The sequence below is a fragment of the Equus caballus genome, chromosome 6 (assembly GCF_041296265.1).
Source record: "Equus caballus isolate H_3958 breed thoroughbred chromosome 6, TB-T2T, whole genome shotgun sequence".
Lineage (NCBI taxonomy): Eukaryota > Metazoa > Chordata > Mammalia > Perissodactyla > Equidae > Equus > Equus caballus.
Window position 1 is genome coordinate 16,390,575 of NC_091689.1, and position 23,954 is coordinate 16,414,528.

At 38.5% G+C, this 23,954-nt stretch overlaps 1 long non-coding RNA gene across 1 annotated transcript in view; it reads left to right on the forward strand.

The window, feature by feature from the left end:
• The window catches only part of LOC138924884 (uncharacterized), a 111,556-nt gene extending 94,601 nt beyond the window's left edge, over positions 1-16,955 (forward strand). Inside the window, exon 2 of the long non-coding RNA XR_011440237.1 lies at positions 11,719-16,955. This is a non-coding gene — a long non-coding RNA (uncharacterized lncRNA). The remainder of the gene's footprint in view (positions 1-11,718) is intronic.
• The last annotated feature ends 6,999 nt before the right edge of the window (positions 16,956-23,954 follow it).

Genomic DNA, 23,954 nt, shown 5'->3' on the forward strand with positions numbered 1-23,954 from the left:
TTAAGCAGTTTGTATCTTTCAGAGAATTTGTCCATGGCATCCCAACTGTAGAATTTACTCATACTATTTTTTGTTATTCGTTCAACGTTTGTAGCACCTGCAGTGATATCACCTCTCTCATTCTTGATATTGCTAACTGTGTCCTCTCTCTTTTATCCTTGATCAGTGGTATTAGTGGTTTATTAACTTTAATGATATCTTCAAAGCAGCAGATTTAGTTTTGTTGATTTTTTAATGAATTTTCTGTTTTCTATTGTATTGAGTTCCCTTCTGATCTTTAATATTCTCTTTTTCTCTGCTTAAATTGTGCTTCATTTGCTCATCCTTTGCTCTTTTCTTAAGGAGAATGCTGAGGCTCTTGAGACTTCTCTTCTTTGTTAATAATGGTCTTAAGTGCTATAAATGTACCCCTAAGTACTATTGTAGTACCTAGTGGCATCTCACAAATTTTGACATGTCTTGTTTTTATTTTCACTCATTTCAGGATACTTTCTAATGTCCCTTCTGATTTTTTCCTTAACCCATGCTTTATCTAGAAAAACAACACCTGTTTACCCAAAACTTCAGGAATTTTCAGAGATCCTTCTGTTATTGATTTCTGTCTCAATTCTATCATGGTAAGGAAACCTGCGTACAATATTCCTTGCACTCTTTTAAATCTATTGATACTTGCTTTATGGCTCAGAATATGCTCTATTTTGGAAAATGTTTCACATGTATTTGAAAACAAGGTGTATTTTGCTGTTCTTGGTTGGAGGGTTCTATAAATGTCAACTAGATCAGGTTAATTGATGGTGTTCAAATATTCCATATCTTTACTTATTTTCTGTATGCTTGTTCTATCAAGTATTGAGAGAGCAGAGTTGAAATCTTTGACCACAGTTGTGGATTTGTCTATTTCTCCTTGAAATTCTAAAAGTTTTTACTTCGCACATTTTGGAGCTTTGTTATTAACTGCTTAAACGTTTAAGATTGTTATGTCTTCCTGACAACAGAACCATTTAACATTATGAAATGACCTTCTTTATCCCTTGTGATATTCTTTGCTCCAATATCTGCTGTAATTATATTAATATAGCCATTCTTTCTAGAATTAACACTAGCTTGCATTCCAATCAACAGATTATAACTGTGTCTATTAACAACACCCTCACCTTCATTGAGAATAATCATTTTATCAAATAACCATTCATTTGATAGGTGAAAATCATATCTTATCTAAATATGTATTCCTTAATTTTTCATGAATTTTAACATCACTTTTGTGTTTGTTTCAGGCATTTGTATTCTTTCTTACTTGTTAGTCTCCTATTGATGTTTGCCTATTTGTCTATGGAAGTTTTAACACTTTTGCATTTGGTTTGCTTGATTTGTAACCTGCTATTTCTAAGAGTTATGGCAAACGTATTTCCAATATTGTGGTATGCCTTTTAATTTCTGCAGTCCTAAGATTTTATTATATCTAGGTAAATAAATTTGTGATTTTCTCTGTGATGTATGTCATTGAATATCTGTCTTCCCAATACAAAATTAATTTAAAGGTTCTTGACCTTTGTTTTCTAAATTTTTTCAGACAAAATTACTAATCCATCTAACCTCTGAATTCTATTAAGAAAATCTTTCTAGTAGCAACAATTTATGTGATTAGTAGATACTAGTATTTGAAAGTACAGTGAATAAACCAAGTATCATGAAATGTCATTATTAAGCAAACCTAAAATTTAAAAAATATTAAACATGAACTATATCTTGTTATTGCAGAAGTTAAGGGATATACTAGTTACTCAATATTATTTACTGACCTGAATTGGAAATTTCAAGTTAGAAGTTCAGTCAAGGTGTAGTCTCTTCATGTTGCTTGTTACTCTCTTTCCTCTTTATACCATCGAGTGAGATTGGTGAAACACCCAAACTGCCAATTGTTCTGCTTTTTCATTCTTCAATCAGTGTCCTAAGTTCCCTGAATTGAGCCCAGGAGTTGGGAAAGTAGAAATAGAGGAAACTAAGATAGACAGAGCTACCACGAAAATCTATTCTTTTACGTGTTTTTCATTTAAATGTCACCTCAACATTTTGAATTACATATTGATTAATTTTAATTTATTGAATAGTTACTATGTGCAGCCAGTTTGCTAAGAGCATTATCTGGACTATTTCATTAAATATTCACAGCGACCTTTGAAGTATGAATGCTGTGCTTACATTTTCTCAATTATCAAGTAAAGGAGAGATAACTCATAAGAATACTTTTCAGAAATGAAATGAGGATAAAGACTGATAACATTTGCAATGAAGCCAAGGGCACATCTGGTATTTAGTAAAGTCGGACAAATTAGCCATAAATATTAAATTGTGCATGTCCCATTACTTGAGCTCCAAGCTAATGTTAGTAATATAAAAAGAAAATCTGCATGCAAATAAAACCAGTGCTTACTAGGGGCAGAGAAACCTATGCTCTAACTAGCTCCATCATGAAGGAGTGTCTAAAGACACATCTATGTATAGTTTGAGGATAAGAACAGAGAGCTTGCAAGTTGTTTTCAGTTTTCACTTGAAAACTCAGTTTTCAAGTTTGTGAACATCATAGAACTGGGGTATCTCCCATTTATTTGGTCAATGAAGAAATTTAAATACTTTAAATGTCGGTACTGTCATGTGCTCTAAATACATGATCATTGCCATATTGAAGGAAATAACAAAATTGAGAGACTGTTGAGCTCAGTCTCCTGGTGTGGTAGTGTTTGCAAATTAGCTTGGGTACTTAGCAATATGGCCGCCTCCTGCTTTGAGTGCTTCCTCCAGTCATAAAGCATTGCCCCGACCAAGATAATCAACAGGAAATTTTAGGTGTAGAGTAGGTAACTAAATTGCACAAGCCGAAAAATGGGCAAGAGCGAGAGTCAATTACAGTTAGTCAGGCCATCTGACCCCTCAGCCCACCTTATTAACTACTGGGCTGTACCACTTTCCTTGGGCTCCCAAAAGCCAGGGGAGTATGGCCAAGTGAAAGGTTCTATGAGCCTCTGGAAAGTCAATAGGTATTGGCTTCAAGGCCGCAAGAAGCCTATGACACTGGGAGCATTTTGGAATCCTAAAGAAAAAGTGAAACAAATATCTCAGTCTGATGATTTTATTTATCTTGTACATTCCTTTGTTCTTCTTTTTCCATATGTCTTCATGCTTAAAGTATGCCTAATCTCCAAGACCTATCTTACAATCTATCTTTAGTTGGGAAAGGCTTTTCAAATCCCCCTGTGTTTCTCTTCCCTCAATAGACTTTCAAACTTTCACGTGGTTTCAGCTTTGGAAATTGGAAAGCAGAAATGAACTAGTAAGGAATAAAACATAACAATACTTTTACAAAAACAATTAACTGGAATGTCATTTGCTTTATCCTAGTGGTCTTTAATTAATAGAAAATTTCCTAAAACAGATCATACTTTGTTCCTTGTAGAGGAGCTATAAAAATCATCACAAATCAGGGTTCTAATCAAAAGCAATTGATACCTGGTAAAAGCATTTACAAGAGATACCTGTGGTAACAATTCATAAGGGCACATTTTAATATGCCTTTTTATAAGTTTTAATATTGTATAAGAATCTAATAAAGTTATATTGACCAAAACCGAAACCAATAAAATTTCCCTCTAAGTTTTCATGTCCTCAGTTGCAAGACATCATTATCATGCTGTAAAAATAAAGTGACTGTTCAGTAATTTCAGGACAATGTAATTGCTGATCTTTACCTCTTTCCAGGGCCTCACTAAAAATCTAAATAAAGATTGTGATTTAAAAGAACCTATGAGTCTCTTGTATGGCCTGGTGCATATTTATTGAATCTCAGCTTGAAAACAGCATCATATTTAAACAACAACGGAGCTCATACTTGTTTTCTTCCCTCGGCCAGATGGTGCATCATCTTGGAAAATGGTGTAACCTGTCATGATGTATAAGTGTGATCTTGTGTGAAAAAATTCTGCAAGCTTGGGATACTATCTGTGGAAGCCACATGCTGTCTCTCATTATCTCAAATAATTAAAATTTTGCATTTTCCCTGACAACACATCATTGAGATGAACAATTAAGAATCAGTGACCAGAGTCAAGGAAGCATAAGAATTTGATGGTTAGAAAGGAAGTTTTCTAATTTTTTTCTATCGTGTGTACATGCGTATATGTTAAGAAGATACTAAGATCTGAGAAAGAGTTTGCTCTTGAGCATGCCCAAACAATAAAATACCACAACCATATGTGTAGAGAAAGTATGTGCATTTGGGATGGCATATAGATTTTCTTCTTGTGGATCAGCACAATTTATAAGACCTGGGGATTTATTTTTAAATGTGATTTTCTTAAATTCCTGATGGAATTTTAAGACAAAGGGCTCTGTTCTTGGGAATCAAAAGATATAATTCAAGTTGTATTTCTGCCATTTTATATTTGACCTTAGGCGAATAACTTATGTTCTCTGTCATCTGTGAAGCAAATTATGATTTTAAAGAATCTAAACCCAATATTAATGTGAGGATTGAATGAGACAATTGCTGCGAAGTAATTTATAAGCTGCAGAAAGATGACTGCGTGGCATTACTATTCTACAAAGAAGGAAAGTAATATTTTTTCTCTTGTATATCTTTCTATTTCCCTAGTTTTTCTTAAAGTTATAGAGCAGATTACTGAGATAAATGGCTTGAAGTAGTTTAATAATTTACCAACAGTAACAGTCAGCATGCACCCAGGGGAATAGGAAACCGTTCTCAGTCTTTCAAGCAGAGAGGAGTGTAATGCAAGGAATTGCTTAACGTCAGAAGGGTAGAGGAGTGAATGGGACAGAGAGGCCACCAGAGGAGCCCAAGAGAGGAAGGGCTTATCCAGAGAGATGGAAGCTGTTACCTGCCCTGAGCTGGAGTCTAGCTCTCACATGCCCTTGCCCTGATGGAGTCAATGTCCTTGCTGTTGCTGCTGCTCTGAAATTGTACCAGTGTAACTGAACAGGTGCTCAGGAGCCTACATACCCTCTTGCACACAACTCCCAGAAGCACTGCCATATTTATCCCTTTCTCCCTATTCCAATATCTTGCCAGTCCCTCTCACTGACAAATCAAACCAGAACCTAGCTGGCAAGGGAGTCTGGGATATTCAATAAGAGATTACTCCTTTGTCTTTGTCTATGAATTTCCACCCACTTGGAATCAGAGTCTTGACTGGAGCTGAAGGCCAATACGGTACACATATTTCACGTGATTTATTTGCACAGCTCATGCTCTTATCTGGTAAATCAACCAAATCTACTTAGTTTCAGACTACCACTCATGTTTAGCTTAGACTATTAGTAGAGAAAACTCACTTTCTTATACTTATTGTCTTACCAAAGTGTTTGTAATGTAGATAGATTTTAGACTTTCAACATGTTTAAAGAAGCTCTTCTCAAAATGTGATCCATGGACCACCTCCATCAGAAGCTCCTGATGCACTTTGCGGTAAAACAAACAAAAAGAAAACCCCAAAATAGGTATCTAGACTCCACCCTAGATATTCCAAATCGTAATCTCTGATTATAAACTCTGAGAATCTTGGTTTTATTTAAGTTCTCTTTGGAGTCAGTGTCCAGTCAGTGTTCCTGCAGCAGAATAGGCACCCACTCTAGCTTTTTCAAGCAGAGAGGGATGCAATGCAAGAAATTGCTTATACAAGTGTTATATGCGCTGGTTTAGAAAAATGATTCTCAGGGATTAGGTGGTGCTATGGATTGAATAGTCTCCCCCCTAAATTCGTATGTTGAAGCTCTAACACCACCATGTGACCGTATTGGAGATGCAGTCTTTAGGGAGCTGATTAAAGTTAAATGAGGTCATGGGGCGAAGCTCTGATCTGATAGAAGTGGTGTCCTTCTATAAAGAAAAAGAGATCCCAGAGCTCTCTCTCTGCCGTGTGAGGACACAGGGGTAAGGTGGCCGTCCGCAAGCCAGGAAGAGAGCTGTTATCAGAAGGCAAACCCTGATGGAACCCTAATCTTGGACTTTCCAGTCTCCAGAACTGTGAGAAAATAAATGTCTGCTGTTTAATCATCCAGTCTATGGAATTTTCTTATGGCCACTGAAGCAGCTAAGACAGATGGCGAGCGGGAGCGGGGCTGTGGGGACTCAGCAGAATCCTTACTCTCTACTCCTCACCTGGGTGAGAACGTTATAGAGATGAGCTGCAGCACACACTCTGCCAATGCCGGAATATCAGCTGTGGACACTGTGACCCACCGCTGCTCCCTGCATTATACAATCTCGGAGATGAAGCTGCTGGTTACAGTTTTACAAACAAATTGAGGTACGAATAGTCAAAACAGCTTTCCATTGTTTTCTCACCTACTCACCTGTTCCAACCTGTTCCAACCTGTTCTCCCTGATCCAAGGACTCACTTCTATTTTCTCATCCAAACCTTCTGTGACCCCTGCTTCATGAATTTTTATCTCAGGCTTCATCTGTTTTATATCGATGCCTGACACCCTCAGTTCTGGAAATGTGGTTGGAAAGCACTCTCAGAAATTAACGGCCAGAATGTACTTCTCGTCAGTCTTGTCCCCATAGCAGCCACCCACGGAAATGCTGCAGCTTTTAGAGTGAGCTGAGCTGAGGTTCCGCTATGTGTACAGCTGCCCCTCAATGGCTCTAAAGCGAGCAGCTGGTGTTACAGTTGATGCCAAAATTCAATCCAACCCACTGGGCAAATGATGTTCTGCTTGATGCTTAGTGAGATATTTTCCCATTCTAACAAGCTAATATAATGATTGCACAAAGAATGCTAAGTGTTTGACTTTCATGAAAATATCTGTTGCTGTGATATGAATGTTTGTGTCATCCTTAAATTCATACATTGAAGTCCTAATCCCCAAGGATGATGATATCAGGAGCTGGGGCCTATGGGAGGTTCTTAAGTCATGAAGGTGGAGCCCTCATGAATGGGGTTAGTGCCCTTATAAAAGGGACCCCAGAGAGCTTTCTCACCCTCTTTCCACATGTGAAGATATAATGAGAAGTCAGCAGTCTGCAAGCGAAGAGGGCTCTTACCAAAACCAACCATGCTGATGCCCTGATCTCAGACTTCCAGCCTCCATACCTGTGAGAAACCAATTTATGTTGCCTATAAACTATCCCATCTGAGGTATTTTGTTATAGCAGCCTGAACGCACTAAAATATCCATCATCATCCCTTTACTTTGCGGGAAGATGATTAAACCCCATTGAGAAACCTAAATATACAAGGATGAAGTACCGCTTCTAAACCTCATCCATCCTGCCTTCCGCTCTCAGCACACTGACCCCTCAGCCTCATAGGCTGCTCTTTTCTAAATTTCATCTGGTGTGTTCCAAGGTTTGTGTGCCCAATCTCTAGCTCACAATTTGGCAAGTATTACTAGACTTAGAAAACTCATTAGGGATTATTCCCTAGTCTTTGTCAGTAAGACGTTTATGTGATCAATGTGGTTTTTCTTAGCAAAATCTCTCAAACCTTCCTCCATTCTCAGTGTTTTCCCCACCAGACAAGTCCCCTCTGCCTGGGGGAAAGTGACTTCACAGAAAAATCTTTTGAAAACAGAATGAGGACATAATTGAGGACAAAGCTGACTCAGAGGACGAGAACAAGGACAAAGAAAGGAGAGAAGCTTTGTTCTCTGTTCCCTACTTTATGGAAGACCGAAAAGGAGCAGGAATCAGTGTCCTGGGTGCCCTCCAGCAGTGTCAGGGTAACTTGCAGTTATGGATAGCAGTGAGAACATCAGCATCCCAACGCTGCCGGCTGGAGCCTGGGAGGGGGACCAGGGCTCCAGGCTCTGTTCTAGCCACAGCCCTGCTTCCTGCTGGATCTTCTCTACTTTATAGATAGCGGTGCTGGCACTGCAGCTTCTCTAAGGCAACTGCAGCTCTCAAGATCCAATAAATCTTTGTTTCCTTGGGTTCGGCCATCTCCAGCTCTAAGCATTTTTAAAACACTATTTGTCTAATTAGAAATGTTTTGAGACATTGTTGAAGCATAAAATACATACAGAAAAGTAAATGTTCGTAAGAGTATACCTTGATGAATTTGTGTATACTGAACACACCTGTGCCTAGATCATGAAGCAGAACATTCTAGAAACCCAGAGACCCTCCTATGGCCCCTTCCAGTCACACCTCCCCAAAGGGTGCTATAATAACATAAGTCAAGGTAGTTTTCAATAAAATGTATATTGCCAGAGGAAAGAAAATGGCATTTTATGATGATAAGAGGATTGATTTATCTGCAGCACATGACAATAGTAAATGTGAACATTTTATAAAGGCTTTAACGCACAGGGAGTACTGAAACCCAGTCCTTCGGTTGTGCAAGTGTCCTGCTGGAGTTTTAGTTGCTCTGCTCATTGCTGACTGCAGGCTGCCCTTAGCTAAAATTCATTAAAATATGGGACACTCATGCCACGTCATGCTCTTCTTGCTCCTGATCTCATCTATTTAATATCTGTTCGTTTTTGTGGCACTCACGTGATTTTAGATTATCTTCTCCCCAGTATTTATGTTTGTTACCTCTAGGGTAATTGTTCTGGAAAGACCTTATTTGGCCGTAGAAGAAGTGGAACATTCATTAATGTTTTATATATTCCCGTGTAGAAATCTTACACATCTCATTATATTTATTTACTATTTATTTGATTGTTAAGTATTTACATATTAGTGTAAATGGAATAATTTTCTTGAAATTTTAATCCTATACGTCTAACTTACAGTAATACAATTGCTTTTGTATATTGGCCCTGTGACCAGTGACTTTCTAAATTAACTTATTCTACTGGTTCATTGGTAGATGATTTTGTATGTCTAGGTCATAGCCAATCACAAGTTCCAGGAAAAATGATAGGTTTCCTTCCTCCTTTCTGTAGCTTACACCTTTCACTTATTTCTCTTGCCTTATTGTACTTGCTAGACTCTCTAGTATGAATTATAATAGAAATGGCTACAGCAGACACCATTCTGCCTTTCCTTTCTCAGGATAAAACTTAATATTTCACCCCCTATACGTGGCATTTGTTGTATGTTTTTGAAGATGTTGTTTATCAGATTAAGAAAATTCCTTCCTATTTTTAACCTATTAAATGTTCTTCTCTTGAGTGTATGTTGACTTACTTCAAATAATTTTTCTATATCTTTTGTGGGAGTATAGGATTTTCCTTTTATGCAAGTGTGAAAAAGTAGTGGATGCTATTTCTACTGTTAAAGAACTCTTTCATCCATGGAACACCACAATTTGGTGATATATTACTATCTATGTGTCTATGTATCTATGTTCGTATAAATCATCTATCTCTCTATCTACTATCTATCTATCTATCTATCTATTATATTTGCAGTCAATTTTAGAAAACCACCAGTCTTTTATAACATTTTTCAGAAGCTAGAAACAGTAAGCACTTAATAACAACGTTGGTATACATTTTGATATACCATTTTTTTCTGGCTTATACTGTTTGTGTTGAAAAGTCAGCTCTTACTCTCGTCATCTCTGTGAAGGTAGTGTGTGTGTGTGTGTGTGCGCACACGTGTGTGTGTATGTGTGTTGTCTGGCTGCTCTAACAATGTTCTGTTTGTCTTTAGTTTTGAGCAATTGTCCTGTGATATGGCTAGAGGTGCTTTTCTTTGAATTTATCTTGCCAGGATAGTTTAGAAATTCACGTAATATCAGTGTAACACCTTTTATGAGTTTTAGAAACTGTGTTGGCTGTTATGTACTCAAATATTGCTTCTGCCGTGTCTCTCTCATCTTTTCCTCTAGGGCTGCAATCACAAAAGTGGTAGACTTTTCACCATATCCTGTGTATCTCTTATGCTCTCTCCTTTTTCGTGTTTTACCTATTTGGTTTCTTTGTACTTCAACCTGGATATTTTCTGTTAATCTATTGTTATGAGATGAATTGTGTCCCCAAAACGTCATATGTTGAAGCCCTGAACCCTATAATCTCAGAATGTGACTAGATCTGGAGATGGGTCCTTTAAAGAAGTGATTAAGTTAAAATAAGGCCATTAGGGTGGGCTCTTAACCAATCTGACTTGTGTCTTTACAAGAAGAGGAAATTTGGACTCACAAGGGGACACCAAGAGAGCGCACATACACAGAAAAGATATGTGAAGACATAGAAAGGAAATAAGACCTGCAAATCAAGGAGAGAGGACGTGAAAGAGATGAAACCTACCAACACCTTGATGTTGCACTTCTACCATCCAGAACTGTGAGAAAATAAATTTTTGTTGTTTAAAACACTGTCTGTGGTATTTTATTATAGCAACTCAAGCAGACTAAAACATCTACATTTTCCATTTTCAGGAACATTGGCCCTGAGCTGACATCTGTTGTTAATCTTCCTCCATTTTATGTGGGATGCTGCCACAGCACAGCCCAATGAACAGTGCATTGGTCTGTGCCTGTGATCTGAACCTGTGAACTCTGGGCTGCCTAAGCAGAGTGTGCAAACCCAACCCCTGTGCCACCAGGCCAGCCCCTATTACTTACAAATATTTTAAAGTCTCCAGCTGATAATTTCAATATGTATATCATTTATAATGCTGTTTCTAACATCTATAATTTCTTTTTAATGTTGTTTAGCTTTTTGTTTCTATTTCCTGGCATGACTGCTATTATTTTTTTAATTTAATGCTAAACATTGTATATGAAAACTTGTAGATGATCTAGAGAATATTATTTTTCTCAAGGGACAAGCTTTTTCTAATACACAAATAGAGTAAAGGCAAATAGCCATGATCTACTTGAGGCTATTTCTGGTTTGCCCATACTCCTAGGGCGTAGCCCTGTATTACTTTTGTATGTGTGTGAGGAATATTGTCGCTGAGCTAACATCTGTGCCAATCTTCCTCTATTTTGTATGTGAAATGACGCCACAGTGTGGCTTGATGAGCGGTGTGTAGGTTCACACCCAGGATCTGAACCCACGAAACCCCAGGCCACTGGAACAGAGTACACGAACTTAATCACTATGCCACCAGGCCAGCCCCAAGGGTGTAGCCCTTTAAAAGTCTTGGTGAAAATCCTGAATTCCTCCTCATTGCCAGCCCTAAACTCTAATGCTTGTTTTCCTAGCACCATAAGACTATTAAAACTCTGCTTAGAGATTTAGTCACCGAGCTTTCCATTTCTTCTCTGAGCATTTCTTCTATGAGTTTTTCATTTCTTCTTACATGTGCATCTTAGCAGTTTTCGAATACTTTAAGGGTAAATTCATCTTAGAATAGTTATTCACTTCTCTGTGGGTTTCCACTGTGCTGTGATCTTGGTCTCTCATGTCCCGGCTGTGTCGGTAGCCCTGAACTTTGATCTTTGCCTCCGTAGCTCAGTGAGATTGCTGCACACGTCTGGGAAATGTTTTCTTTTTGGTGTCTGTGTTCTGTGCTGTGAATCAGCAAATGCCTGAGTGGGAAAAACTGGACAGAAGGCCTTCGCCTCAGTGGATTCCCTTCCATTTGGGATCCTGGTCTCTCAAGTCCTGATTGCCTTTAGTGCTTTCCGACACATTTCAGTAGTTCTTAAATTAATTTTATCCAGCGTTTAACAGCTGCTCTCAGCAAGGATTTTGATATGACATCAAATGCTCTGTCATAATCCAAAAGGAAAGTCTAAGTGTTTAAACATATACAATGTTAACTTTTTGATCTTTACAACATTATTATCTCTGTTTTACAGATCAGAAGAACTAAAGAAATGAGAAGATAAATAACTTGCCAACTTGTGAGTAAGGAAAGCACAGATATAATGGAATCTGAGAAGAGCCGTGTTTTCGGACTGTGCTCAAGTATACAACTAGCAGTGAAACAAATTGAATACGCTCTCAGTCTGGATTTTAAAAGCTGTTATGTCTTCTCTTTTCGCTTTTTCTCATGAGATAATTTCCATCATCTAATAAAAAATGTAAATGTATTATCAGAACTCCTGGTTCTATTCCTGAGATTCTGATATGTTCCTACCAAGCACACATTGTCCCTGTGTGTGGTCACAGATGATTCATTGGAGTCTAAGGAAATTCCAAAAAGCTGCAAATTATTTCACTCGTAATATTCTGTATAGATTTGTTTTCTATATGGAAGAGTTTATGAAGATGATGTGGGCAATGAAATCAGAGCTATTGTTTTTTGGGGCTTGGGGATACTTTAGCTTTTTTGCAGTTCAGTTTCTGAGATACTTAATAATCCCAAGACCAAAGATATCTAGGGGTGTGGTAACATTTTGCAAAATAGTTGGCAAGTGAAGCAGACTAGAAAACTGTTGAATGTATCCATTATCTACTGTCTCACATGTTTGCAAATTCAGAGCTGTGTTGTCCACAATTGTCAGCAATGCAGATGGCAAGGACCGGGGCATTTTACATTTTAGCTGTGAAAAAAGATCAACATCTTTGTAGTAAGGCAGACCCTTTGTGGTGAGTGTTAGAATTCATCCCTGCCGCTAAATAGTTCCAGACCTTTGAACAGTTTGTTAGCTTTGTCTGAGACTCAGTTTCCAGTTTGTAGCACGGAGATTAGAGTCTAGTGCTTCGTGTTGCTACACAGCTTTTTACAAATTTCACTCTACTCTTCTCTCCTTAATGTGTACGTTATTTTACTACACTGCTTTGAAAATCTTTTCTGGCAAGTGGTTATATTTTTGGTCTCAAATATTATCTACAAAGTTAATTCTTTAACACTCATAGAAAAAATGAGATAAAAATAATATATAGTTTGTTACCTTTTGATAAGACATTAATATAAGTGTAGATAGAATCACAAAGGTTGGGTAATTGATAAGCTCTATCTTGTGCCCTCAGCTCCCAGCGGCACCTCATGTCCCATAGCTGGTCAACTAATATTTCCTTGTCTCATGCAGAATGAGTAATGTACAGTGTAACGTTGTAACCACCGAAGATCGTTAAACACTCTTTCTGCAATATCTTCTGACTGGTGGTTACACTTGCATTTTCTTTCCACATAATCGCACAAGATTTGAGTTACTAATATTTTAAAAGCTTTCATTCTTTTCTTCAGGCAAATATAACTAAATTATTTATCCAAATAAATTGCCAATATCAGAATTTTTTTCTGGTATAACCGTCTAGGTCCACTTATTACTGTTATTATTATTATTATTATCATTGCTATGCAACTTTACAAACCCAATGCTGACTCCTTGTGTTGTACCCAGAGTGTCTCAATGTGGAGGAATATTCAGCCAAACTCCTAACCAAAATTAACATTATTATTACTATTGTTATTTTGACGATGGTCATTACGATTTTTACTTGAAATTTTCCCTCCCCTTTCTCGCAGAGCAGAGTGGCTTCATAGCAGTAAGTTAACTCTATGGTAGAAAGAATAATAAAATCAACAACTTTTAACATTACCATTAATTGAAACTATGTGACAAGCCATGAGCTCTTCTCTTTCTAAAAAGTTTACAAGGTAATTATTACTTCCACATTTCACAGATGAGGAAACTGAGATTCAGAGAGGTTAAGAGTCTTGCCAAGTTGATTGTTAATGTTAGTGGCAATACCAAATTTAGTTTTAACTTACTCCTGTCTGACTCCACCATGGTCCACTGCCTCCCTCCTTGCACTGTGGTGGTTGAACTTGGTATATCTTGAACCTTTAGTAGAGATACTATAAAGCATGAGATTTATGAATAATGTATGAATTATTAGACACGCGCCAACCATTTTTTGGCTAAACAGTTCCCATATTGATACAATGTGGACAATCACTCACAGTAACCATCCCTTCCACTACCTTCTCTTAATTTGGCCCTTCCCAAAATCACATTCATTTTTTTTCTGATTATGAAAGTAATATATGATCAATGTGAAAAGCTGAAAACTATGTAAACCAAAAAATACCTCACCAAGAGAGATCACCATCGCTTCATTTGGTATATTTTGTCCAATTTTTTAACTCATAATATAAGGAAGTATTTAATTTGGCATGAAATATATAAAGACACATATGCATATTTATAATTAAGTACCATGTATCAGTTTTTTCCTGTAACTCGTACTTAATATTTTCTTGGAAATTATTTCCCACTTCATTATTTTAGAAAATTACGATGATGTTTTGGTTACATTATATCCATCATAAAATGTACAAATATTTATTTAACCTTTTCAATTTAATTAGAGCATGTATTTGTTTTAGAAAACTCAGATATTGTTACAAACTTGGATTCTCTTCATTTTCTCTATATTATGTTAAAATGTCTTCAGTGAAAATCTTTGTTTAAAAATGTTTGAATGCATATTTGTTTATTATCTTAGTACAGAAGTGAGATTTTTAACTACATGCTGAAAAAAAAGCTTGGTTCAATATGTCACTTAAAAATCAGCCACTAAATGAATAAAAATAGGATGTTTATCTTTCAGACCCTAGTGGGAATAAATTTAATGATGAAAGCTCCATCACAAGAGACTCTATGGGATGAGATTGAACACCTTAAAGAGGCAGAAGCTGACACATCTCCAAGAAAGGCTTTGCAAAATTCTGCTCCTGTACCCCAAAAGACGGGGGTTGGTAATGAACTGAGAAAGCGTCCCTTCTGACCCTGTCTGGGCTCTCATGCCGCTTTGGCATCCCAAGGATTCTAAATTGAGAGCATACAGAGGTAGCACCCTTGGCACACATACCCACTTTTTTAAGCTAGGCAGTAGTAAATTTGGCTTCTCCGAGGGGGCTCTTGAGCTGGAATTTGGAAGTGAGCAAGTGGAATAGAAGTATAGAAAAGGAGGGGAATAGACGCTGCAGCTGCTTCTAACTGGTTTTCAGGTTCATGTGAGAATATCTAGACGACCCTTTGAGGCTGTTGAATTCCTGCTACTAGATAAGTTGGAACGATCCAAGTGGGAAACATCTGGACTCCAACAGTGGACTTGAAGTTAATAATAACGTCATAGTATGTCCATTCTGTGTAATCCAACATCCATAAATTTCACTGATGTTCTATCATTAAATGACTCTGATCCACAAAGTATTACTGGAGGCCTACAATCTCTGGAAATGCCAGCGCTAAGATTCCCTCTCAACTGCTAATGCTCTTTTCCAGGCTTTCAACCAACTTAACTGTTACTAATTACTCAGTAATATCTAAATTGTTAACACTCTTTCTAGTTACCATCAGCCCTTTGAAAATCATCCTTCACAATAGCAAGCCTGTTAACTCATCACACAAAATTCCCTGCTCAGAAATCTCTGATTGGCTTCACTATGCCAAAGAATAAGGAGGAGCATCCTTACACGAGAATCCCAGGTAGTCTGTGAAAGAACTCCAGCATACTTTCCACCTTCTTCTTTCACAAGTCTCCCTTTCCTACTTGGAAACTCCTCAACTGTATTAGTCCTCCAGAAAACGAGAACAGATATTGAGATAGATAGAGATACAGAAATAGAAACAGATATAGATATAGATATAGAGATGTTAAAGCATTGGTTTATGCAATTGTGGAGGCTGGTAAGTCCAGAATCTGCATCTGGCAGGATAGCAAGTCAGAGATCCAAGGAAGAGAAGGTGCAGCTAGGCTGTGAAGGCAGTCTAGAGGCAGAATTCCCTCTTCTTTAGGAGATCTTCATCTTTCTTCTCTTCAGACCTTCAACTGATTAGATGAGGCCTACCCACATTATTCAGGGTAATCTGCTTTACTCAGAGCCTACTGGTTTAAATGTTAATCTCATCTAAAAGACACCTTCACAGCAACATTTAGACTGGTTTTTCACCAAATATCTGGATTCTGTGGCTTAGCTGAGTTGACACACAAAATTAACCATCACGCCAAGGGAAACGTAATTTACTAATACTCAAAGTGCTTTTAGACATCTGAATATTTTTTTTTTCTTTTTTTGGTGAGGAAGTTTTGCCCTGAGCTAATAGCTGTTGCCAATCTGCCTCTTTTTTCTTTTTTGCTTGGGGAAAATTAGCCCTGAGCTAACATCTGTGCCAATCTTCCCCTATTTTTTGTAGGTGGGTCACTGCCCCTGCATGGACAATGTGTGGCATAGGTCCATGCCTGGGATCTGAACCCATGAACTCAGGCTGCAGAAGGAGAGCACACAGAACTTTAACCACCATGCCGTGGGGCTGGCCCCAGAGACATCTGAATTGTTGCTATTACTAATCTCAAATGGGGAATGCCTTCTTTTTAATCTTTTGAAATACATGAGTCTATGGTTATGTGATTGAAAAGGATCAATAACTTCCTTCACAAAACCTTTTCTGGTCTCCCCAGTCCTGAGTCGTCAAACTCTTTTTCCATACCCCCATAGCCTTTTGCTTATGCTGTACCTTTAGCAATTCTCAGATCACATCTCAGATTCTAATAATTGATGTCCACATGTTTCCCTCAGTGGAGTTTATCCTGCTGCAGTGGAGGGCATTTTATTTTGTTCTATTTATCTTGGTGAACAAATGCAAGGAGGTATGTAGAGGCAGAATTCAATAAGCATGAAGTAAAGACACAACTCCAATAAGAATTTGATTATTGAAAAAAGTTACTTTTTATTATCTCACATTTGGAACTGCATGCAAAGGTCGTGAGTTTGTGTAACGCTCCTTGCCTGGATTTTAGAGTGGAACCCTTTCTACTGAACTGATAAACTGCAACTCCAAGGTTACTCAGGGGCCTGACAGATTCAGATACTGAAGGCTTTATGCTGGTGTCAAGGAGAGGGAAATGGATATTAGAAAAGGCCCGCCTCCTCTGCATATGAATAGAGTTGGTTACTGCACTCCAGTCTCTGTGGGTGATGTGCGTCTAGGTATTTTACCCCAAGTGTAGACATCAAAGTGAGAATTCACAGGTCTCACTTCTGCCTTTCTCAAGAAGAGTCACGTAATTGTCTCTAGGGTGAAGGGAGAGCATTGGGAGACAAAAACTAAACTAAAATAAAACCTACCAAACAACCCAACCTTCCTTTGTTGCTCTTGTTTTGCTTGTTTCTTCACTCTTCCCAAGTAAGTAACGAGCTCATAATTTCATCTCCATAAAATCCCCAGAGGATAATCCTCATTGTGTCTGCATATATTACAGAGTCACATTTACTTACCTCTCTGGACCTGCTTCTTTTTTACTAACCTGTAAAAATTCTTGAGTACCCATGTTTAATGAGGCAAAAGAGAAAACAGTGAGATACAGAATACACAAAGCATTTTGTTTTTTTTCTGACTGACTTTTCTTTTTGTGTGGGAACATAAGTCTCTCCCTGAGCTTGGATTATGAATCAATCGTGTATGAATGACTCTCAAACTTGTATCAAGAGGTGGAAGGGAAGAACTCCAGCTACTAATTATACAATCCATTGAATGCTTATGACAAAGAATGGCATACCTCTCTCCCACCCATTTTTAAAATAAATAAATGTTTTTTTTAAAAATGAAATACAGGTGGGAATGCAAACTGGTACAGCCACTATGGAAATAGTGGAGATTCCTCAAAAAAATAAAAACAGAAGTACCATATGACCCAGCCATCCCACTACTGTATATCTATCCAAACAACTTGAAATCAACAATCCAAAGTAACATATGCAACCCTATGTTCATTGCAGCACTTTTCACGATAGCCAAGACATGGAAACAATCCAAGTGCCCATCTACCAACGATTGGATAAAGAAGATGTGGTATTTATATATACAATGGATTACTACTCAGCCATAAAATAGACAAGATCTTCCCATTTGCAACCACATGATGGACCTGGAGGGTATTATGCTAAGCGAAATAAGCAAGACTGAGAAAGACAAACACCAGATGATTTCACTCATGTGTGGAATATAAACAAACACATGGACAAAGAAAACAGTTCAGCGGTTACCAGGGGAAGGGGGGTGGAGGGTGGGCACAGGGTGAAGGGGAGCACTTACTACGTGGTGACGGACAAGAAAGAATGTACAACTGAAATTTCACAATGACGTAAACTGTTATGAACTCAATAAACAAAAAAATAATAAAATTTTTTTAAAAAATGAAAATACAATAAGCAAACATGCTGATCTACCATCAAGTGTTGAAATTATTTAACTGTTTGCCCTGGAATCTTTTTGCCTCTTATCAAACCTGAATACTGCTGGTACTTCTGGAGGAATTGTCTGGCTTCTAAAGAAACATGGAAGGAGACACAGTGCTGGTGTGGTCATCCAGACCTGGGCCAGTTGTCTGGGCCAGGTATTATTTCTGTTTTTTGGTGCAGACTTTCCCACTAACTCCATGGAATGATACGGAGCTTTAAGATAATTTCAAGACAGGGCTTGGGACGTAGAGACGGGATGAAAGTTTGCTCAAATGAGTTGACAGTTGGCTTTATCAGACATTGGTACTTGCCTTCATTTCAAAAATATTTTGAAGGACTAGGGTGAAGGGGAGTAGGGAAGTTCTCTGGGATTTCTAAATACCATGTTTTCGACAGCTCATCATTTCAAAGACAATTACACAGTTAGAACCAACAGAACTATGGAACTCTGCCAAGCCCTTTATCTTTCAGTCAGCAAAGCCATCACAGCCCTTCATTGTTAAAGCAAAATGCCTTAGGACATTTGCCTCTTCTGCAACCCCCCTCCATCTCACCCTGCTCTGTGCTATAAATTAAATATGCATAATGTTTGTGGTGCTAAAAATAACAACAAAACAAAAGCTTTCAGCGCATCTACATCAGATTAATCAGTCTATTTTCAAGGTTTATTAGGCTTCTTTCTTTATAGCTCCAATTTGTAGGGTGGGTGATTTCAAAGAACCCAACAGAATACAGTCCTTAATGTAAAATAAATGATGCTGGCAAATCAACTTACTTAGGCTGTGGGCAGTGTGGTGGCGCTGCTCTTGGTTCTTAACCAGTTTGCCCTTTGAGATAGGATAATAGATTTACTTGCATTTTTTCATTGACATGTCAATCTCATGAGGTGCATATGGTACCACATGGATACAAAAGAACAACAGCCGAGGGTGAGACGTGGTCTAGGATGAACTGAGAATAGCCATTCCAGGAAATGTGCCCCAATTCCAGGTTCAAACTACCTATCTCACAACAAAGCAAGTCAGACCAAAAGTTCGCTCTTCACCTTCCCCTCCCCAAGCAGCCATTAGCTCTTTAAAAAAGTTTGATTCATTTAGATTTCTCTGTAGACTCAGAATGACCCCACAGATCACTGATTCCATTCTGAATCCACTTATCTTTATCTTTAAGAATCTTTGTTCTGCAGATTGGCAAACTCTACTCCGTAGCTCTTCAGTATAGGAAAACAAAGGATGTGGAGAGGGGTGTTGTTATTTCTGATGAGATAATGGCAAAAAGGGGCACCAGGCAAGAGAGAACAACACATTGATTTGATCGTGTATAGACTAAGGATTTAAAAGCAAGCTGGAACATTTGATGCTTTTAGCAAAAGTCTCTAAATTTTTGGATGACCAGCTTCTTTAAGACATCAAAATACCATCTGTTAACATCCATCCTTAGCATGTAAAAGGCATGAGAAGAGATCTGTTTATCTGTTTGCTGTTGTAACTCCAGTGCTCAAAACACGATAAGAGCTCAAAATATGCTTATTACATAGTTGAATAAAATGAATGAATATTATGTGATGGTAGCTGCCATCCTATCTTCAGGGCTGAGCCATCAGCTGCTAGGATTAAGACACATCTGTGTAAGACTAAAGATCTGATGGATGAGCTCAGGAAAAGGCTATTTAAGACTGAGGGACTGGGTAGGCAGGATTCTAAAGATTTTTCCCCTAAGATTTATATCCTCTAGTTATTCAATTAAACATGAATCTAGTCCCTTTGAAGGGACTTCCCAGATGAATTAAGGTTAACACATAAGGGTTCTTAATAGGGAGAGGATCTGGCATTATCCAGGTGCACCCATCTAATCACATGAGACCTTAAAAGCAAGGGAACATTCTCAAGCTGCTTACAAAAGAAGAAGTCAGAAGCAGTAAGCAGAGGAGAGATGAGGCCAAAAGAGATGTCAGAGAGATTGAAGGATGAGAAGGACTCATTGCTGGCTTTGAAAATGGAAGAAGGGGGCCACAAGCTGAGCCATGTGAGTTGCCTCTAGAAGCTGATAAAGACTCCAAGCTGATGGCCAGCAAGCAAATGGGCCACAGTCCTACAACCCCATAGACTGAATTCTGCCAACAACTCGAATGGTTAGAGTCCTTGGAAACATATTCAGAACCTCAAGAAAGGACCTCAACTCTGCCAAAACTTTCATTTTAGCCTTGTGATACCCAGAGTAGAGATCCAGGTGAGCCAAGACGTGGCTGGCACAGGAACCTAATATGAAAGAATTCACCGGGAAGAAAAAGAGAGATGGCAAAGCAAGCTTGATACAGGCAGAAACGTTAGTGATCAGTAGGGGTGATACTGAATTTGCTTACTGGTTATAATTCAGATTTTTCAATACAATGGGACACATGAAACATTGCTTTTGAACTTGATAAAGGGAAAGGAACAGCAAAAATAGAGATTTATCCACCACCCATAGGCAATAGAATCTCCTGCAACCTGGGTACATAGAGTACATAGGTGCCTAGTAGAGTTAGCCACGTGCAGTGGGAATATTAACCCACAACAAATGTGGAACAGGAAATGCAAATTCATGCTCCCCTCATAGCTCCAGACTCTTCAATCATTCAATATTCCCACCTGAATGACTACTAAGAATGCCATAATACTTCTCTCCTCCCAAATCTAGTTCACTCAAAGTGTACGTCATTTTAATAAATGGCACCAATCCCTACCATGTTTCTCAGACCAGAAACCTTGAACCACACTTGGTTCCATTCTTTCCCTCCTGCCCTGTAGGGTGCTTCCAGTTCATCAATGAGTTCCTTTGATTCTAATTATATTGCAAACCTGTCACATTGCTCAGGCCCTCTACTTCAGCAGCCCAAGTCCTAGCAACGTCCTCCCTGGTTGGGAGTTTCACAGCAGCTTCTTGTGTAGCTTGTCTACCTCCGCTCTTTCTCCAGCAGGCCTCCACAACACGACCACCAATTCCGAACAGTTCCTGTGCTACACAGCAGCCAGGCATCTTTCTTTTTTCCAAGCACAAATTAGATCATGTCATTGCCTGCTTGAAATACTTGTCTGCAACAAGAATAAAATCTAAGCTCCATCCTGTGGCCTACAAAGACTTCATGATCTTGCCCCAATCTTCCTCTCCACATTTACCTTCCCCTACTCTCCCCACGTTACACTACAGCCCAGTCATATGGGCCTATTTATGTCATTGAACAGCACAATCTTGCTTCTCCTTCAGGGACTTTGGACGTACTGTGGTTGGAATTTTCACATTGTCTTCTCAGGTCTCAATTCTAATGTCACTTCCTCAGACAGTATACTCTTGTTCTACCTAGAGTACTTTCCCGAAAGCTTAACTTATTTAATTTTTTTATAATACATTTTATTTTTAAATATATTCCTTCATTTGTTTTTTACCCACTTGTTGATGATCTATGTCCCTTTAAAGGACAAATATAAATTAAAAATAAGGGACTTAATTCTCTCTGTTGAAATTAAGGGAAGAGGGGTTAGCCCAATGGTGAGGTGGTTAAGTTTGTACCCTCTGCTTTGGTGGCCTGGGGTTCACAGATTAGGATCCTGGGTGTGGACCTACATACCACTCATTAAGCCATGCTGTGGTGGCATCTCATATACAAAATAGATGAAGATTGGCACAGATGTTAGCTCAGAAACAATCTTCCTCAAGCGAAAAGAGTAAGATTGGCAACAGATGTTGGCTCAGGGCCAGTCTTCCTCACCCCCCCCCAAAAAAAAAAAGAACAAGAAGAACAAGAAAAGAAAGAAAGAGAGAAATTAAGGGAAGAGATTCCACCTTCCCTCTTCTTAAAGCATCTACTTTAGAAAATTTTGCAATTGTAACCTCTTTCTCTGCCTCTTTGAAATGTATGTAAATCTTCTTAAAGGCCTACGTAAGCATCTTGCTAATTTTACATCTCAAGAATGTTTCCTTAAGGACCTGGGAACCCTCTCTTTGAAATGTAATCATCTAGGAAGATAGTGTCCCTCTCCCCTAGTTTCCTGGGAGGATATGACCCTAACTTCAGCTGATGATGGCCTTAAGTTATGAACTACTTCACATCATAGAGATAAGAGGAAATTATAATTATTTTTTATGCTTTTTGGCGAGGAAGTTTAGCCCTAAGCTAACATCTGTTGCCAATCATTCTCTTTTTTGTTTTCCTCCCCAAAGTCCCAGTAAGTACTTGTATATCCTAGTTGTAAGTCATTCTAGTTCTTCTATGTGGGATGCAGCCACAGCATGGCTTGATGAGCAATGTGTGTGTCTGTGCTCAGGATCGGAACAGGTGAACCCTGGGCAGCCAAAGTGGAGGGTGCAAACTTAGCCACTTGGCCATGGGGCCGGCCCCAAGAAAATTATTTTTTAAAAGACACTAGCAACACAGGTTTTCTACCCCAATTACCAAGTAAATTTGGGGTAAACTATGTATGACAAATGTTGCTGTCATACCTCTCACTGGAGGACTAGTTAGTTTATCTTGAGAATATGCATGTAAAATGTTGTATCAGCTTACCTGCCTAAGAGAATGAGATTTCTTTCCATCTTTCAATCTCTTTTGTGGATTGACTGTGATGCACGTCCCATTTTGGTTTAATGCTTATTCAATAATAAAAGCATTTTCTTTCTCTTCTACTTTCTGGAGAGATTTTCTGGGGTGATAAGGAGAATTTATTTTTAATCATATTTTCCCCAGCATCCTTCACTGAAATTTAAGACCTACATGAGAAAGACATTTGCTATCATCTTTGATGTGGACACTGGTGCTGGGCGCTTGGTCGGTGCTCCATAAATATTTGTGGACTGACTGATCAGTAAGAATGGTGATGCTTCAAGCAGAGGCAGGACTGCTGGATGGCTGGGAAGCTCCAGGAGGCCACAGTAGTATTCCACAGAAGAGGATAGAGCTGGAAACGTGGATGAGGGCCAGAGGAACAAGATAGGGAAGTGGTAGAGAAGCAAAGAGCTTAGTGGTCTCTTTTGGAGCACCTGTGAGAGACTTCTAGGATATCTCAGACACTGCTTTGGAAGATCTCTGCAGGTGCATTAGCAGGCACCTGCAAGAGATTGCAGGACTTAAGTTACACACAAAGTTGATATTACTTCTTACAAAGTCAGACAAGGAAATGCCTTGGATCAAATGGTTCCTGCCCAAATGAAATAAAGTTCAACCCATTTCCCAATCAGTGACTATAATTTGATGGGAGATATAAAAGTTAAAAAAAAAAAAAAAAAAGAGAGAGAGAGAGAGAGGCTGGCCCCATGGCCAAGTGCTTAAGTTCACACACTCTGCTTTGGCAGCCTGAGGTTCACTGGTTTGGATCCTGGGCATGGACCTAGCATCACTTGTCAGGCCGTGCTGTGGCGGCATCCCACGTAGAAGAACTAGAATGACCTACAACTAGGATATACAACTATGTACTGGGGCTTTGGGGAGGAAAAAAAAAAAGAGGAAAATGGCAACAGATGTCAGCTCAGGGCCAATCTTGCTCACCAAAAAAAAAAAAAAGAATCCAGTTGTCATGGGGGAAGCTCCTACCCTGATGGTAGTGTTAAAAAAAAAAAACAAAAAGAAGTAGCAGAAAGAATTGTAAGGTTCTGCTTAGAAGAGAGTTGTGGAAAAGAAAATAAGGACCACTAAAATGTCAAGATAATTGTATTTGGCACATGCTTTGAAAGTTTAGTTAAATATGGAATTAAGTAAACTAGAAAAACAAATCATAAGCATTTGCATTTATTAATAATATTAGCTCATTTATAGGAAGGAACAAAATTAAATCTCCTAGATTAAAAATAAATAGATAATAAGATAGACAGCAAGCAAACAACCTTCAGCTGTGCACTTAACTCAGGGTTGAGACGTCCAGACTA